The sequence below is a fragment of the Protopterus annectens genome, chromosome 8.part0, assembly GCF_019279795.1.
Source record: "Protopterus annectens isolate FY-2018-M chromosome 8.part0, PAN1.0, whole genome shotgun sequence".
NCBI lineage: Eukaryota > Metazoa > Chordata > Ceratodontiformes > Protopteridae > Protopterus > Protopterus annectens.
This window is the reverse complement of record NC_056741.1, coordinates 1,131,436,407-1,131,454,055: the sequence shown is the minus strand read 5'-3', so window position 1 is coordinate 1,131,454,055 and position 17,649 is coordinate 1,131,436,407.

The following is a 17,649-nucleotide window of genomic DNA, read 5'->3' as shown; positions in this document are numbered from 1 at the left end:
GAATAATAATTTAAAAGTAGGATTTCACAATTCTAGGAAACAACTGCCGAAAAAAAAAAACTGTTAGATGATAGGGGGCAACAATAAGAGATTGTGTATACTTATCAGCAATCTCTAGCTAAACCTTTGTTTTTTAGTTATATATTTGGACTTCTTTTAATTCATACTCTTCCCTGGCAGGGGGCATTTTATGACATATTGCTGGCAGACTTACTTCATCATACATAAGAGTAAACATTATGCTTACTATTTATTTATTAATAAATATAGCTGTCAAATGTAACATCCAAAAATTCTTCAGCATTTAGGTTTAATTTAACAAAGCAGTTCCTATTTAAGAATATAACACTCTTGTCTGCAAACCTTTTAAACTTGAGCCTCTGTATTTCCTTCTGAAATAATGTAACTTTTGTGCTTCATTATTAATTTATTGATGATGCCACCTACAGCTTCCTGTTTACCACACAGCTTGATTTCTTTTTGGGTTATTTCACTCTTGAATGAATTGTAGTGTAACTTTAATGTAAAAGGCTGTGTTTCTTAAGTATTAAACTCTTGCTGGTGTTTGCTGTTGTCATGCTTAATTTATCGAGATAATTTGAGTACATTTACATATATTTGCATAGAATCTGGTTGTTCTGTACCCTCTAGAGATAAATTGCTGACAACTCATTCATATTATGCACATTTAATATTTACTCTTAACTTTTAAGTATTAGTTGTTACAAGATAAGTATTTAGTTGTAGGCAATGTTTCTTGCTAGATCATTGCATCATGTTTAGCATTTCTATTTGTTCTATACTGCAAGACATGTGGTACAAATAATATTTGCTGCCACAAATGAATGCTAGCAATCTGTTTGTCATTCTCTTCCTCAAAAAATGCACACTCATACAAACTAAAAGATAAAATAATGCATCTAATATGCACCAATAGCCATAAACAGAAAACTGAGTTTTTCTGTTTTTTCTTCCATTTTATAATAAAAATGCTGTAAAGTATATAGCTTATTTTTAGCAACATCGAGTATTAAAGAATGCCTAATGTAACAATAAAATCCATGCACTCAAATATAAATATTTTCTTGTGAAATAAAATACATAAATTATAAAAATGTTTCATAAACAAAGCATGTCGTGAAAATCAAATTATTTACTTTGTTTATTTTTCGTCAGTTGTTGTTGAAGAATTGAGATTGTTTTTATTTCACTTGTACCAGACATTACTGTGTTAATGCATGGATTAAAACAGCAGATTATTGCCTGCAGTAAAAAAAAAAAAAAAAAAAAAAAGAAAAGACTTACATCGTCCAAGTCAAGACTAGTTGATAACAGTATAAAATACCGTGGCACTTCAGGTCATATAAACATGACATTTATTAGAGCTATATTCAGAATGCATGCATTAAAAGGAACATTATTACTTGTCTTTATTCAGGGATATTAGAGGTGATTTGGTGTTGATGACGATGATAAAACTTATAAGTGGCTCAAAGATAATACAGCTACTCAGACTGAATCCTAAAAACACTATTATACCATCCATTGTTATTGATTTATAATTTTTGACTTTAAATGTATTCAGCAGCTATATTCAGCACTTAGGGCTTCTTGTGGAATAATGTATTACAAATAAGTATCACAACTGGTGGTCATAATACATATTCAAAGTGATCTGTACAATAACATTACATTTTTGCCTATGCACATTAAAACTGAAATAAATGCTTGCATTGTCTGTTTTTGCTTCATAATAATAACATGGATATAATTATAACGTGATATGTAAAATGCCATATACAGTGGATATAAAAAGTTTACACACGCCTCTTAAAATGCCAGGTTTTTGTGATATAAAAAAGAGACCACAATAAATCATTTCAAAACTTTTCTCACCTTTAATGTGACCTATAACTTGTATAATTCAATTGAAAAACAAACAAATATATTGCGCGAAAAATATAAAAAATAAAAAACATACAATTAGCTGGTTGCATAAGTGTGCACTCCCTTAAACTAATACTTTGTTGAAGCACCTTTTGATTTAATTACAGCATTCAGTCTTCTAGGGTACACACCTGCAATCAACTAAAGAGACTGATTAAACCCAAATAATGTTCAACTGTCTTAGTATGATTTTCCTGACATTTACTCAGTAGCCTGCTACAGCAAAAGCCATGGTTCACAGAGAGCTTACAAAGCATCAAAGGGTTCTCATTATTGAAAGGTATCAATCCAGACAAGAGTACAAAAACATTTCCACAGCATTGGATATACCATGAAACACATTCAAGACAGTCATCAAAAAGTGGAAAAAATATGGGACAACACTGACATTGCAAAGAGCTAGACACCCCTCCAAAATCGATCAAAAAACAAGAGGAAAACTGGTCAGGGAGGCTGCCAGGAGACCTACAGCAACACTGAAGGAGCTGTAGGAATTTCTGGCAAGTACTGGTTGTGTACTACATGTGTCAACAATCTCCTGTATTCTCCATATGTGTGGGCTATGGGGTATGGTTGCAAGACACAAGCATTTTCTTACACAGAAAAATATCCAGTCCCGGCTACAATTAGCAAAACTATATATTAAGTCTCCCAAAAGCATGTGGGGAAATGTGTTATGGTCTGATGAGACCAAGGTTGAACTTTTTGGCCACAATTCCAAAAGGTACGTTTGGCGTAAAACAACACTTCCCATCACCAAAGGAACACCATCCCCATGGTGAAGCATGGTGGTGGCAGCATCATGCTTTGGGGTTGCTTCTCTTCAGCTAGAAGTGAGGCTTTAGTCAAGGTGGAGGAAATTATGAACAATTCCAAATACCAGTCACTTTTGACCCAAAACCTTCAGGGGCCTGCTAGAAAGCTGAAGATGAAGTGTAATTTCACCTTTCAACATGACAATGACCCCAAGCATGCATCCAAATCAGAAAATGATCTTATAGCACACCTACATCTTCAAGCTACGTGCACTTACTGCCATCAAGTCCATATTACATAAACACCCATTACTCTCTTTTGACTTATTTTATCCTTTTCTTACTTTAAATGAGTAAATATGTACAGTCTTACTTTTTTGCCAAATGTATCTGGTATAAATGTTACAATTAATATACTATTTAATTTGTTTACAATTTACAATTCCGTTGATTATATAATGCTTGTGTGTATTTAGTACCAATGTTTGCCATTCTCTATACTACTGCTACTAATATTACTACTTAAAATTCTGCTTTTTTTCATCCAGGTTACCTGCAAACAGTCAATATTTATTGGTATATTGTTCTTGTAAGCAAGCAAACAAATAAAGAAATAAGCAACTTTTAAAAACAGGAGTGCACATTTCCCCTACTTGAAGCAAATGCACTCCTAAAAGGATTTGCCTTGTACTTTTCTTTTTCCTTATGTTGGACACTAATGCCACAAACTTTAGTTGCTCTAATACATCTATATGCTTTAATGACAACTTGCTACAGATTAACTAAACCTGATAAATCTGTGATCCACACTGGATGATAGAAATTGAAAGGGTAGAGTTAATGAACAGAGACAGCATGGTAAAAAAATGTGTAGCAATAAAAAATGTGCTGACACAGAAATCTTTTTTGTGGGTTGTCATTTCCCTTTCCTCTTGCTAACTACATCTCTTAAAAAAGTGTGTGGGGGGCAGATCTGAAACAAATAGTTGCTGCAGCAGTCACAAAGTATACCCGTTCCTTTTCTCCTTACTAAGTGAGACTCTTAGAAAGCTATGGGTAAGACGCAGGAAAAATAAATGAAAAATAAATAAATAAATAAACAGATCTAATGCAAGTAATTGCAATATTTATTTATTTATTTATTTATTTATTTTATTTTGACATTTGTTAACCGGGTATGTCCAGCTTTGCAATAGCCTATTTTCAGTGGAGGCCTTGGGGGGGGGGGGGTAGTCCCATATAGACAGAATTTCAAAGACAAGTTCAAAAAATGGTTTTAAAAAGAAGTTAACAGATTTTACAGGATATTTTTAAATACACTGAATACAGCTTAGAAGTTTGAGTAAATACATAGAAGTTATTAGAGCAAAGTAGTTACATAAGAGGTGGGACTCAGTAGGTTGGGAAGAAGAAGCCAAGGGTAGTAAGTAGTAAGGGATAAAGACTGGCATAGAAAAAAGAGAAAAGGTGTAGTGAAGTTTGAGTCTGAAGCTATGGAAATAGAGAGGGAAGCAGAGTAGATAAGACAGGTGCACTCAGAAGGTGTAGTTAGTAGACAAAATCAGTTAGTAGCTGAAAGATATGATGAGTTTTGGCATGAAGAGATGCATGAGTTATGTAGTGTTTCATTTAATACTTTTTTGAAGACATGAGTATGGGGAAGAATTCTAATGGTCAATGTGAGTTTGTTCAAGGCTAAGGCAACTGAATACCTGTATAAGTGTTGTCCTATTAAATTTTTAGGCATGGGGATAGCTAAGAGAAGCTGATCAGAACTCCGCAGAGAGTGGGAGGGGGTGTAAAGGGATAGAAGGGAAGAGATGTCTGGGCAGAAAGAGAGTTTGTTAAGGATGCAGTGAATTAGTGACAGTTGAGGGAATAAGAGTAGATAGGGGAGATCAAGCCAGTGAACAGTTTGAAAAGAGAAGCAGTGGTGAGAGTTGTAGGGCTGGTTAGCAGCGAACCTTGCAACTTTGTTATAGATTAGTTCAAGCTTGTCCTTAAGGGAGGATTGTAGGTTGGTTAAGATTGGGGAGGCATCAAGGAGAGAGCAAAAGAGGTAGGCATGGGCAACAGAAAGTCTTTTTTCATTAGTGACATTTTTTTTTTTATTTCTGTAAAGCAGTCCACGTTTTTGATGTGTCTTCTTAATACAGTTTAATACATGTAGATCAAATTTAAGTTGGTCATCTATGATTGGGCCAAGTAGCTTAGTGTTAGTTTCAACATTTATGACAGTGTTATTAAGTGATGAGGTGGTAAATGATGTTTTATGATAAAAAAAAGATTTAGGCAAAAATAGGAGAAGTTTTGTTTTTTTGGATTGAGTATGAGTTGATTGTTGGCATGCCAATTTTCTACAGAGTGAAAGTAGTTTTGAGTAGTTGAGTGGAGGTACAAGATATTGTCAGAGGTAGAGATGATAGTGGAATCATCAGCATATCGTATGAGAGTGGAGTTGGAGCATGAGGTATGAAGATTTTTGGTGAAAATGTTGAAAAGTAGTGGTCCAAGGATGGATCGTTGGGGTACACCAGTGCTGACAGGGACAAAGGAGGAGAAGGTAGAGAACCATTTGACAGATTGTTGCCTATTGCAGAAGTGGCTAGAAAATCAAGACAGGGTACAGTTAGAGATATTGAGATCTGTCAGTTTGGAAAGAAGCAGGGCGTGGGAGACAGAGTCAAAGGCTTTAGAGAGGTCCAGGAAAAGACAGACTAGTTTGTTGTTGTAATAGTAGTTAAAGAGTCATGTGTATACATATGTAAGAGTATGTAAGTGTGTATATGTGTGTGTGTCTGTGTGTGCTCACATCTTTATTTGTGTTGTGGGTTAAAGAACGGTAGGGCAGGAAGCAATATTCTTAGTCTGGATTCGACTGGAAGCATGGTGCTCAGCATTTATAAATACTTATTGTCAGTCTCGGTAGTTTGTGGAGGAGCCAATCGTAACAATTCATGGTGGTTGTGGTTTGCTTTCTACATCCTCACCATATCATACTTAGTTTTGTATTGGTGTCTGCATGTATGAGTGTGCATGTGATAGCTGCATTTGTGTACTTGTGTGGGTGTGTGTTTGACCGTGTACATAGGTATGTATATATGTTTGCACATATGCATGCTTTTGTGAAGGTGTGTATAATATGAATGTTTACTGTAATATTTAGCCTGTGGTCTTTTCTACTGAACTTTTTTTTAATCTTCAGATTAATTTACCTGTTAACAATTATGACTGTGCAGAAATACAAGGAACTATTACCAACATTAAGCAGGCTATGTATCATATTTGAAAATTACACATAGAAAAACATAAATAACCCATACTAGTTAGCTTCAAGACAATAACATGAAAACAGTCTGAAGCACAGTAATAGACATGGAAAAGGAAGAAGAGCAGAATTAGTGGAATATATTGATTAATATAAAGCTGCACTTGTAGATCAATAACTTGTTTATAATATACTCATGTATAGTAATTAATGGTATAAGAAATACAGAAGGAAGAGAACAGCAGTTATCGAACATTCTTTGTTAAAAAAAGCATGCTTTGTAGACAATATGCTATGGTGCTTTCTCTTATCAAGGAAAGCACGTTCATTAACTCCTTAGTGGTGGGTGGTCAGCATGCACATCTATGATGTTTTATAAAGGCTGCAGCCTGAAGAGGAGGGTATTCTGAGATAACTCAAATTTAGGCACTGCTGGAGAAAAGCAATCTCCTAGTCTTTGTTGTGGAGTAATAAGGACAACTATCTGCATCCAATAGTTTTTATCTTATGCTAGATGTTATTACCTTAGATTGAGATACATATTAGCTTAGATACTGCCATTCAATGATACTGGTGCCTGGAGAATCAGATTTGGCATGTTAGCTTAAAAAGATGTCTGGCTGTTGCATTTCACAGTTATGGCACATGCAATTAGTCATTCATCCTATTTTCTTTGTATATTAAATACTTTCAGCATTATATGGTTTATGTCTGAAGAGGGTGGGGGAGGGTTGTGAACCACCGCACCACCAGGGATACATTGATAATGTATGAGGGGAGGACCAGTGAGGTTTCTGAACCACACTGAAAACAAAACCAAACTGCCATAGACATCAGGAACCACAGGAACTGGATGCAAAATGATTTACTTGAACTAAATGTTTTCCATTGTCAAATTTACAAATAATGTGACACTTCAAACATAAAACATTTGAAAAATGTTGATGAAATGAATTACATTCAATTTGATTTATTTGAACAGACATAGGGCCAGATTCACGAAACCTCCGTGTTAGACTTAATATGTCTTACTTGGAGGCTGCATTTGAACGGTATGACGTCAGCGTGCCATGAATATTCATGACTCATCTGTAACTCTTACACGGACTGAGTAGGCAAGCAGGGGGCATGTCCGACTGCCGATCAGTCTAAAAGTCCACGCCCCTGCAAGGTTTTAAAAAGCATAATGTCAACAGACAAGAGCGAGTCCGCTCAAATGTACTTGCACCCAACACCACACTCCCTGACACTGTAAACCCCCATCAGAGTTATAAAACGGAAAAAAATAATTATTTTTTTTAAATCCACGATATAGCTGCCCGTATTTGCGTTTGTTTGCGCGGGTGTGCCCATTGCTTAACCACAGTTAGCAATTGTGACATTGAAGAGCATATAAGAATTACTTATGCAAATTAATCCAAATAGCAATAGCGTAATGGTAGAGCGTATGCACAAAGAGAAGGCATTTACAGTTCGAGTCCCACCACTCCCCTTCTTATTTATGTTTTAAATCGGTATTTGAAATAATACCAGACAAATAAGATTAAAATTTTATTAAAAGCAGTGACATGGCCAATTTATCAGCGAACAAAATATATATTTTTAAAAGACCCAGATATATAATAGCCTGCCATTAACCAATGTTTTACACAGCTAAACACATGTGCCCATAGTTTAATAGCGCTATACTCATCTAAACAGAGGTGTCCATAGTTTAATAGTGCTTTATCCAGCTAAACAGAGTTGGCCATAGTTTAATAGCACTTCACCCAGCTAAACAGAGTTGCCCATAGTTTAATAGTGCTTCATCCAGCTAAACAGAGTTGCCCATAGTATAATAGCACTTTACCCAGCGCAATAGAGTTGCCCAATATTTAAAAACGCTTTACCCAGCGCAATGTGTTTGTGCAGATTTGCGCGCCGCGCCAACCAGGGCACCGTAGGGCACAGGGGAGCAACGCAGAGCTAAGTTGCTTAAATGCAGCCACATCCCCTAGCCTGTCTAGACAGTATTAAAATAAAAGAATGACAAGGTTTGAACCCAGGACCCTTTACAGCATAACCAACGTACAGAACCACTAAGCCATGACAACATAGGGGAAACAGCCACTATTAACATACATAAACTTAGGCATGGTAGTTTAACCATTACTAAGCAGGTCTGCAGTCAGCCAATAATTTTACAAAATGGCCAATCACAAAAAAGTGCGGGAAATGTGGCATATTTAAGCCCCACAGGCGAGAATACATGCCATAACTGATTGTAGCTCACATATGCGGTCAGAATGTCTGGTGTTGGAGAGGGAGTGCGCTTCCGAGCGCAGAGATGGGGCACCGAGCAGTCCAAATACATGGTTTGGCTCCTAGTCCACCATCACGAGGCAAGACTCCTGCAGGGCCAGTTCCAAGGGATGGAGTAGAAGGCAGAGGCTTGGAACTGGTTAGCTCGTGACCTCACCAGTGCCACAGGTATTCCCCGGACTGGTGAGCAGGTCCGTCACCACCATGCAGACCTGAATAGATGAAAGGAGGACCACCTAAACCAGTGGATACAGGAGGCCCCACAACTGAGTATGTAGCCATGGAATGCAGTATGTACGGATTTAAAATGGAGTATGTATAACAGATAGGAATGCCTCAATATCCCTTCATTTACTTTACAGCTGCAGGTGACCGTGTTACGAATCAGCAAGCCTATGAAGATAGGCTGCTAAGGCTGCACCGCCAGGCAGGTTAGTGATTATTCTGCATGTATTGTTATATAAAATATGGGAGACAGCATGAAAGAAAGTATTGTAGTCCAATAATACAGCCATAAAATGGACTTAATAAGTCCTCTGCACATACTGTCAGATAAAAATGTTAGAGAGGCAGAAAAAGAGTGTAGTAACCCATTAAGAAAGGTAACAAATGTCTGGAATAATATCTCTGCAGGCACTGTCATATAAAATAATAAGTGAGTGAGCCTGAAAAAAGAGTGTGCTAACCTATTAATAAAGGTATAATATGTCATGAACATGTCTGCCATATATACCGTTAAAACAAATAAAGGAGTGAGCCTGTGGAAAAGTGTGTAATTTCATTAATAAAGGTCTAAAACCCAGAGTGTGTCTGTTTCACTTAGTATGAAATGTTGTTGTACCCTTGCATTACACAAATAGTAATGTGTTAGAAAGTGCTGGCAACCCAGAGTTCTGCAGTCCCATCTAAAGGGGGTGATGGAAGTGCTAGTAACTGTGAAGTATATATACAGTCCTCAACAGTCAGTTACTGGCTGGCATGCATAAGTAAATCTGGCACACAAGTAGCATGCGAATATGTTCCCCAGAAATGTAAGTTTGCTTCAATAAATGCAGGGTTCTGTACAATTAGAAGTGAAAATGTCATGTGAAAACATCCAGATATGTAGATAAAGAAATATAAATGCAACCATGAAATATGTAGCAGTAACATCTGCATCCTGGACAGTTAGTATGTGAGATATAGGTCAAGTATAGATTGAACTAGCCAAACCCATTACACAACCTAATGCATGGTGACAAGTGTAATAATACATGTAGGGAATATACACCTGCAGTCACTAGGAATGTAGTGTAGTGTAAAAGTATTTATAAGATGTTAATGGAGGTTTTTTTCTACACCCTACTGTTTGTGCAAAAAACATGCAATTCCGCACCTCAATGGGTATGTGTAATCTTAAATATTTGTCGGGATAGATATCCTGTTGTTCCATTAATATTTGCACTCATATTGATGCATGTGCCCTGTTCAAACACCATGTTCATGGTGGCCTGTTGCTACCAATCATCTCTGCATGCGGTTGGAATAACCACTGTTGTTCAATATATGCATGTGTTATGTTTGCTGTTCAACTGTTGGAACTGTGGTGTGTTGGGTTAATGGGAATATTACTGCATGCTGTTACAACTAATCTGGAATGCTGTTGTTTATGTTGTAGTGAAACACACCGAATCACAGAATGTATGGGAAGGCCAGTCCCAGCGGACCCACCTGTCCCTCCTCAGTTGGCGAGTGCACCTGGCACCAGTGGCTCTGGTGCCCAGCCTGGACTCCCCTCCTCCATTGGTCCTGTGCCACTTTTGGGTGGAAGCGCTGCAGGGGATGGGGCTCGTCCGCACCATGCAAGCGTGGGCAGAGAAGGGCCACCAATCACCCTTTGAAGGGTCCGGGCTGTGGTGCGTAGGGAGATCCAGCGTTCAGTCACTGATCCCCTACGCCAGCTTGAGGCGAGAGTGGCACATCTCATGGGTGAGCCTGCCCGTCTTAGCCCCCAGCACAGCCACCCCCGGGGCTGTGAAGGTGCAGTGGTGACTGCCCATGGGTGGGGATCTCAGTTCCACTGTTACCATCTGTGGGCTCATGGGCTTGCTATTTCCAAACAACCTTCCCCGTCAATTGTGTTCACCACCCCAAGTGTCAAATTCCACCCCTGTATGCGTCTTGTTTGTCTTGTCTGTTTACCTCCCCAACCTACCCCCCAAATATACCTATTTCCCCTACCTCACTTACCACTCTCACCTGAAAAAAAAAAAAGGGCAATCTGTACCCGAAAAAAAATTACGCCCCATACATAGCTTCCCATTTTGCACACATGTCCATAGGACATGTGCACCAATAATTCTAATTGGCAGTGCAACAAACTATGATGTCCTCACCCCTCTCTCAGGGGTGGAAGGTCTCAAAACTCACTCCAAATTTTCAACATATGCACAGCTGCTGCTGCTAAAAAAATGGGCAGCTATGGGCCTTCCCTATACACTTCCTGCACATCCTGAGCTTGTTTTCCTACTGTCTGTCCCTCTCTGTGTCCCCTTTTTTCACCACTTTCCCATCTCCCCATTTTTTCTTTAAAAGAAATTAGCGCAGGGGTTAGTGGGAGTAAGCACTTTTAAGCAGTAGTTAGCGGAGGTGCGCGAGTGTGAGCTTGTGTGCGCTTAGCTAGGCATTGTTAAGCATCGCGCAAACCTGTGCAACCCGCTTACAACTGCTTAAAAGTGCCTTAGTCACTCTGTATGACAAGGCCCTTGTATTGCTCAGCAGCAAAATAAAAATACCCTTGTCAGTCTCGAACCCGGGACCTTGGACTCACCAGTCTGCATGAAGTACCACTAAACCACAGCAGATATACAATAACTTAGTGCTGAAAGCAATTTATCATGCATTACCATGAGTGAATGTAAAGGGAAAATAGGAATGGCATAACACCAATCTTGTTCTGTGGGCCTTAACCAGCAGGTGTTGTTGAATTGCATGACATGGCTGTGAAAAGAGAATCAGCCATGCTAGTAGGGAATAAGGTTACAGTAGCAGCTTACAAACCCCACACAGTAACAGGGCAGGATACACACACTGGCATATTAGCATAGATCACAGGCCAGACCTTCCAACAGTGACTGCTCTACAGTGATGACCCTGATTAGTAAACAAAAGTTAGCTGTGCCCCTCTGACTCCCTGTGAAATGTAATAACAGTAGGCAGAAAGGTGTTGAATCTCACTTAATAACAAATGTCAATAAGTGAGAGTAGACACCGCTTGCACATCAGAAAAGGTGTAGTAATAGAAATGGTCTGAATCACCCAAAGTCTGAACTGAAAAAATGTCAGAACTATATCACAGGTGTATCCCAGTTATATGTACCTTTCCCTGAGGCTGTTCAAATATATACATGAGAGTATCTGAGGCCTGGAAGAGTCAGAAACACACAGGCATATCAACTTGTCTGCTGTTACACACTCTGCAAATAGCTGTAGAATTAATCCCACAAGCATGCCCTTATGTACAAGTACAACACAGAAATAGCAAAAGATGTAGCCATGTACTGCTAGCAACCACCTGTGACAATGCCATTGTTCAGGTGCTGAAAAGAGTGCTGTGGTGCACAGTCAAAGAATACTAGGCTGACCTCTGTCTACCATCTGGATATGTCCACAGGTGGGAGCTACTCAGACAGACTACAAGCCTTCATAGACTTACAGGTACACAGCAACTCTGCATGTTCAGCAAGATAAACATCACACGATAATAAATAATGCACACTGCAGTTCTACACCCCTACCCAAAGGTACTATATACCCATGTAGTCAGGCACAACCTAGGGTGTAGGTAGGCATACACAGTACAGAAATATGTCCAGTCATCCTGAGCAAACTGTGCTAATGCCAACACAAACCACAAACTGTTCAGATGTGAGTAACGTGCTAATGACAGTATAGCTGTTCACAAACAGTGCATGTGCCTGATATTCATAACTGGTAGTACAACATACTTAGATGTCCTCACCACTCTCTCAGGGGTGGAAGGTTTCAAATATCCCACCTAATGTATTGCATATGTACAGCTGTTGCTGGTAAAGAAATGGGCAGCTATGGACCTTCTCCACACCCATCGTGTACATCTCAAGCTAGTTTCCCTACTGTCTTCTCCTCTTTGAGCACCCTTTATCACCACAGTCCTATCTCTCCATTTACTTTTCTGTCAAAGACATGAGCACTGGGGTTAGCGGGAGTGAGCACTTGTAAACAGTAGTCAGCGGGTTTGCACCAGTGTGCGCATGTGTGCACCTAGCTTAGCAATGCTAAGATATGATAAGCTCCGCCAAGCTTAGCTTACTATTGCTAACATAAAATAAGCTAAGCTAAGCTTAGCTTAGTATTGCTAAAATAAAATAAGCTAAGCTAAGCATTGCTTAGCATCGCTAAGGATCACACAAACCCACACCAACTCGCTTACAACTGCTTAAAAGTGCCTTTGTCACTCTGTATGACAAGGCTCTTGTATTGCTCAGCAGCAAAATAAAATACCCTTGTCAGTCTCAAACCCCACACCTTGGACTCGCCAGTCTGCATGATGTACCACTAAGCCACAGCAAATACACAATAGCTTGGTGCTGAAAGAAATATAACATGCATTATAAGGAGTGCATGTAAAGGGAAAATAGGAAAGCCATAGGAATACATTGCAATAAAGAAATATGACATGCATTACAAGGACTGAATGTAAAGGGAAAATAGGAAAGCCAAAGGAATACATTGCAATAAAGAAATATAACATGCATTACAAGGACTGAATGTAAAGGGAAAATAGGAAAGCCATAGGAATACATTGCAATACCTACTGTTGTATGCCAGTTAATTCCTTAATTCCAAAAAAAGTACATACTCCCATGTATCCAGTGTTAGCATTAGGAGGTGTGAGTAGACTTACACACTGAGAAGAGTGTACTTGAAGAAGCAACAGTCAGGTTTCAGTACAACATGCATTTCACTGGCTATAACCCAGCTTCAGATATGAGACATATACCAACCTTCTGACTGACACAACAGTGTCCACAGCAAACAAGCATGTTCCCCACCTACCAAAACTGAAAGGCCTATGCCTACCTAACCTATAATTTTATAGCAGTGTCCTGAAATCACAGTGAGAACTGCAATTACCACACAGCAGGCTGCATGCAATTACTAAATGGTGGGCACCAATTGGTGCAGTGGCCATCACATGCACATGGACAGATACCTACAAAAGCAGCCTGTACTTGCTGTCCACACATGCAATAATATCATTGCAGCAACTGGAGAGAGTGGGAGAGACAGACAGACAGACAGTTGGAGAGACCAACCCAAACAAAAAAAAAACAGAGACAGTTGGAGACACCAAACAACCAAAACAAAAAATAAAACAAACAGAGGCAGTGGAAGACACCAACCTAAACAAATAAAAAAAAAAAACATCAACAGGTACAACAGACTGAGGTGAGAAATACAAAGGTAAGGTATGCAACACATATGTATTTGCTGGCATCTGAATGATGTGTCTAAAGGGTACTCTACATTCTGTGAAAACTCCTTATGTGGTACCAGTCCGTATCTATATGTATATGCAGATGTGCATAGGGCAAAAGACATACTGCAACTGTTAGTGAAGGCTGGACATAGATATGTATTTGAAGGTTGCTATGTGCACATATCTATGTAGGTTGTAGTGTGTGGCATTGAAAACAGCAAGCAGTGCAGGTATATGTCATGTGGTGGTTAAATGCTGTGGGACTGAGTTACAGCCAGTGAGGTCTGCTACGGCTATATGGCCTGACAACACTGTGCAATATTATTACATAATTGTATGTCTCACAACTGTTCCATAATTGATATTCCCACCATGAAAGGTGGGCAGTATATCTGCATATATGTGCATGTATATGTACAGCAGTGGCTGTTTACAAGTATGTGTACATACCTCACAAAGGGTAATACTGCCCTGAAACACATATCCTTTGCAGACTGACTCACATAACCACAGCTACAGTGCATTGTATACTGGCCACCCAGAGGTTACTTCTGCCAAACATACAGAGGTATGCCACACCCATAGCAGTCAGACAATCACCATGTCACCACCTCACAATCCCACCGGGCTACATGGCCTAGGTCCCTAGTCCCCACAACCTCAATAAACAGCACATGCTTGAGGGATACTCTCCTATTTGCAAATATGCCATACTCTGGAGTAAACCACCCAGCATGAACAAACAAGGCTCCTCAGTAGCAGATGTCAGACATGCCCCTGATGATTGTCTGGGGGATAGGTAACACACCCTGGCAATCACCTCTGTGTATCCGGTTGACAGGAGGAAGTGAAATCTAATTACATGTGTGTCACAGGCCAGGTTAGCATATGGCTAGGCTGCTGTAGGCCCCAGGGACAATAGTGTATTACCTACTTATGACACAATGCACACAGACATGTACACAGTGCAATACCTGCTATGTGAGGTGGAATGAGTGTGACAGTGAATGTGTGCAAGGTCTGTGATGGTGTGATAGCTAGGTGTGAGGTTGTTTCTGTCATGGTCGTTTGTGTCCTTAGTGTGAGGCCAGAGAAAGATGTGTCAGTTATTGGGATGCAGACATAGTAGGATGATATATGTTGTGACGTAGTTCCATGTGTACGACTGTGGTGTCTCATCATAGGCTGAAGCAATACATGTATGCTCAGTAAGTGGTACTGCTGGTGAATCCAGCCGACATTTGAACTGTTGTACCACCTGAAGCTGTAGGCCTAAACAGCAAAGTATGGTGTATGTTCATATTCCCTGGTAACACTGTCTTGTGTGTTTCCTGCAGTCTGCACAGATTACATTCCTCAGGCATAGGTATCTGTAAGTAGGGGCACACAGTACTGTAAGGTACATAGCAGATGCTCATCTGTGTTAGCATACATTTGTGTGTTGTATGAATGTCTGATGTGTGTGTAATGATGCCTGTACCATGTCCTCAATCACATGTGTGATGCAGGGTTTGCGTGTGTACCTAGCAACATGTATACTCTGTTACAGCAGTATGCCAGCTATATTAACAACTGTGCACATATGTTAGTTAGGGGTATGGCATCAACGACTAGGGTGGGTTACTGGTTATACTGTAACTGTCCTTCTCATTCATTGTAATGGATGACATATTTCTGCATGCATTAGCTTGATATGTACCCCCCTGGCTAGGCTGTGCATTGGATCTCAAACAGTGAGCCGAGTACTGGTGTATACTGGTGTGTCATATGGAGTGTGGCAGGCACTGTCAGCCAGTTGTGGGCTGAGCACTGATATGTGGTATTGAATGTGTGTATCCTCTGACAGATGAACAGATGCTATATATGGCAGTTAACTGATATCTGTACTGTATAATGTTGTGTGCCACATGACTTCCTCACACATATCATTTACTTGTCTTCCAGGCTTATGGCTCATCACAGGAACCCCTGCTACACAGCTGCAGAGGAACAGAAAATCCACCACAGCCTGGTTCAGCACTATACCCTGCTGTTTTCAAGGGCCAGCCAGCACCAGCAGAAGCGTACTGCACTGTGGCAAGAACTTGTTCATCGGGTAAATGACATAGGCATGCATAACCGGACATATGAGCAGGTACGCCATCACTGCAGTGATTTAATTAGACATGTCCTGCAGCATGCATCTGATATCCACAGACAACAGCTTGCCACAGGTGGTGGGGCAGCCATACATTCCCCCCTCACCAGAGTGGAAGAACTGCTGCTAAGTTTGGTGGCTCCTGGCCTACAGCAACAACAGCATCACACATGTGTCGTCATGGAGGCCGTAGCCACCCATCATAGTGACATGGAGCGTGCAGGTAACATGACCTAGCTGTAGACTACTGTTACCTGTGTTGTTAGATTATGCATGTGTGAGATGTGTACTGTGCTTAGCAGTTGTGCTGCCTACTGTGTGCAATACTGATAATTTGAATAGTATCTGTACACCTATGCCTGTTGTTCTACTGTAGTTTAGGACACTCACGGTAGCAATGCCACAGTTGTGGCCACTGACAAACTGTGTCATATTCTTGCAGGACCCTCTGGTGTGACAGCAGGGCAGATGTTACATGCTGGTGAGTGTGTTAACATTTTAAACTTGGTATTGAACTGTGCATGTCATAGGTGAGGTGTAGGCCATGTACACATAACACACCTACGCATAATGCATGCTGCGCATGTTTGCTGTGAGACGTGAAACATCTCAGTAATGTCAGTAGCTGCCTCAATCACATGCAATGCACAGAGCATCAGACACAAATGTGGCAACACTGTACTGCACATTGGATAGGCATAGTTAACACACATGTACACAACATAACATGTTTGTCATATGCAGTACACCTCAACATGCTACACATAGTGTAACCAGTCACCTGCTGCCAGGTCACACTTCAGTATCCCACATGTCATAAACACACAACACATACCATACCTGAGGGGCAGGGGCCTAGCATGGGGCTGTGCAACACTCCTCAACACATAACACAGTCATGTTAGGCAATGCTTCCTATTGGACACCTCACACACCCTTGTGCAACGTGGCTGTGTAATTGTGAACTTAGCCACAACACTGCGGTTCAGGTACAGCATGCTAGGCCTTGGTCTAGCACACTTTAGTGGCCTTGAGTGACCACATGATGCATGATGATGATGGCTAATGGTACTACACCCCATACTGTTACAATGGCCATGTCCAGGATTGGTATCCCATCATGTATACATGCACCACACATCCCATGTATGTGTGTACATAGCATGCATGTGCTACACCTGTGTCCACAATTATCTGCTACAGACACAGACACTGCAATCACACATGGAAATCCATGTGACACACAGATAAAACATGCAGCCATGGTATGTATACCTGTGTGTGATGGTGCACAGGACATTGCAGAGCTTATAATACTTGCACAGAAATGTTGCGTCCTTGTACACATTGCGTTCCAGGGTGTAGGCAATCACTGAACATGTACACACATGCACCACAGCCATGTACACTATCATTAACTATGGCTGTCTACACTCACACTGCATGGACTTGATCAACACTTATTCTGCATGCTGACATGTGTGCGTGACTGTTTGCCTTGTGATACTGTCACCCACCTTCAACCAGTATTGAGTATGATTTTGTTTTCTGTTGTGTGTGTGTATCTGCTGTAGTGAGGAGTGTGCATGTGTTCCTGTGTGCATGTGTGCCTGTGTGCCTGTGTGCATGTGCAGACCGTAATGTGTGTTTTCTGTCTTCCTCTCACAGGTGCTGAGGTAGGGCTTGGCGAAAGCAGCAGGCGACCTGAAGCCACTGCAACAGATAGTGGTGATGATGGCAC